The following is a 2500-nucleotide window of genomic DNA, read 5'->3' as shown; positions in this document are numbered from 1 at the left end:
ACCCGAAGCGGCCAAGGCAAGCGCCCCTATGGGCCTAACACCCGCCGTGGGACGAGGCCTCGATCAGAAGGACACCGGCGCTCGCCGTCAGCCGCACTGGGACTTCCGTACGTCACAACTCGGCGCGCTCGAAAAGCGCGCAGATTCGACGCTGGACTCTTCCCGGTTCACTCGCCGTTACTCAGGGAATCCCTGTTGGTTTCTTTTCCTCCGCTTAATAATATGCTTAAATTCAGCGGGTGCTCTCGCCTGAACTCAGGTCGTATGTGTCAAGCGGGCCGCTTCTTACACGGCCCGCTGGCATCGCAAGTCGTCGCCGCCGGCGCGACCGAGCGCGTACCGTCGCCGCCTTGGCCCACGGTCGGTCTTGATCTCGTGACCGGACCGACCGACCTGGACCCGCCCCTCGAACGTAGTTGAACACGTCGAGGGGCCGGCGGTGTACGGGACACGCGGTCGCGCCGAGAAAGCTCGGGGACCGCTTCAACTTGGGGCGACGCCCGGCCGTCTTCGCAGAGGCCAGGCGACGGCCCTCGGGTGAGGACGAACGCGACCCTGAGGCAGACGCGGTCCCGGGATTGACCCGAGACCGCAATTCGCGTTCAGAAGGTCGACGTTCAATGTGTTCTGCAATTCACATTACTTCTCGCACTTGGCTGCGTCCTTCATCGACTCGCGAGCCGAGTGATCCACCGTTAAGAGTCGTCCTCGACGTTTCGCCCGGCGCCGAAGCGCGCGGACGTCACACTGTGGGATCGACCACAAAACCACCACCGACAACAACTGCACAAAAACACCAACAAACGGCGCCGAGCGACCGCCGGGCTGGGCCGGCGGCACATCGAGCGCGGTGCCCAGAAGCCACCATCGCACTCGGCTGCCTTGCTATGCCAACGTGTTACGCGTGTCGCACGGGGCAGAACCCCGATTGACGGCCGCCCTCTCGGCGGCACCCAAAGACAATTAAGTGCGCGGTCGGCCGGGGCCTACCACCACTTTCGGTAATGATCCTTCTGCAGGTTCACCTACGGAAACCTTGTTACGACTTTTACTTCCTCTAAATGATCAAGTTTGATCGTCTTCTCGACACGCCGACGCGGCCGTTGCCAGCCGCGACGGGGCCGATCCAAGGATCTCACTAAACCATTCAATCGGTAGTAGCGACGGGCGGTGTGTACAAAGGGCAGGGACGTAATCAACGCAAGTTGATGACTTGCGCTTACTGGGAATTCCTCGTTCAAGGGAAACAATTGCAAGTCCCTATCCCAATCACGAATGAGGTTCAACGGGTTACCCGGACCTTTCGGCCTAGGTTAGACACTCGCTGCTTCACTCAGTGTAGCGCGCGTGCGGCCTCGGACATCTAAGGGCATCACAGACCTGTTATTGCTCAATCTCGTGAGGCTAAACGCCACTAGTCCCTCTAAGAAGTTAGACGCCGACCGAGAAGGTCGCGTAACTATTTAGCATGCCAGAGTCTCGTTCGTTATCGGAATTAACCAGACAAATCGCTCCACCAACTAAGAACGGCCATGCACCACCACCCACAGAATCAAGAAAGAGCTCTCAATCTGTCAATCCTACCTGTGTCCGGGCCGGGTGAGTTTCCCCGTGTTGAGTCAAATTAAGCCGCAGGCTCCACTCCTGGTGGTGCCCTTCCGTCAATTCCTTTAAGTTTCAGCTTTGCAACCATACTTCCCCCGGAACCCAAAGACTTTGGTTTCCCGGAAGCTGCCGGAAAGGTCGTCATGGTAACGCCTCCCGATCGCTAGTTGGCATCGTTTATAGTCAGAACTAGGACGGTATCTGATCGTCTTCGAACCTCTGACTTTCGCTCTTGATTAAAGAAAACATTCTTGGCGAATGCTTTCGCAGTAGTTCGTCTTCCGCCGATCCAAGAATTTCACCTCTAACGGCAGAGTACGGACGCCCCCGTCTGTCCCTCTTAATCATTACCTCGTGCTCCGAAAACCAACAAAATAGAACCGAGGTCCTATTCCATTATTCCATGCAACACTATGCAGGCGAACAGCCTGCTTTGAACACTCTAATTTTTTCAAAGTAAACTTATCGGCCACCGCCGACACTCAGTCAAGAGCACCGACGGAGAACCGAAGGTGAGGCGAACGCAACCAGTGACACGCCTTGCGACGGACCGGCGGCGCTCGCCCAAAATCCAACTACGAGCTTTTCAACCGCAACAACTTTAGCATACACTGTTGGAGCTGGAATTACCGCGGCTGCTGGCACCAGACTTGCCCTCCAATGGATACTCGTTAAGAGTTTTAGGATGTACTCATTCCAATTACAGGGCCTCGTTAGAGTCCTGTATTGTTATTTTTCGTCACTACCTCCCCGTGTCGGGAATGGGTAATTTGCGCGCCTGCTGCCTTCCTTGGATGTGGTAGCCGTTTCTCAGGCTCCCTCTCCGGAATCGAACCCTGATTCCCCGTTACCCGTTATCACAAAGGTAGGCACGTAGCGTACCTTCGACAGTTGA

The 2500-nt window shown here is 56.4% G+C and overlaps 2 non-coding genes and 1 pseudogene across 2 annotated transcripts in view; all 3 read right to left on the bottom strand.

Moving 5' to 3' along the window:
- The window catches only part of LOC144420421 (large subunit ribosomal RNA), a 3695-nt pseudogene extending 3432 nt beyond the window's left edge, over window positions 1–263 (bottom strand).
- A 287-nt stretch (window positions 264–550) lies between these two features.
- LOC144420111 (5.8S ribosomal RNA) lies at window positions 551–704 on the bottom strand. The gene has a single exon (XR_013474470.1). It is a non-coding gene; the product is annotated as a 5.8S ribosomal RNA (ribosomal RNA).
- Window positions 705–1002: 298 nt separating this feature from the next.
- Window positions 1003–2500, bottom strand: part of LOC144420301 (small subunit ribosomal RNA) — a 1810-nt gene continuing 312 nt past the window's right edge. The window contains exon 1 of the ribosomal RNA XR_013474654.1: window positions 1003–2500. This exon is cut by the window's right edge and continues 312 nt beyond it. This is a non-coding gene — a ribosomal RNA (small subunit ribosomal RNA).

This window comes from Styela clava, chromosome 2 (genome assembly GCF_964204865.1).
Source record: "Styela clava chromosome 2, kaStyClav1.hap1.2, whole genome shotgun sequence".
Classification (NCBI taxonomy): domain Eukaryota; kingdom Metazoa; phylum Chordata; class Ascidiacea; order Stolidobranchia; family Styelidae; genus Styela; species Styela clava.
This window is presented reverse-complemented; position numbering and strand designations above follow the sequence as displayed.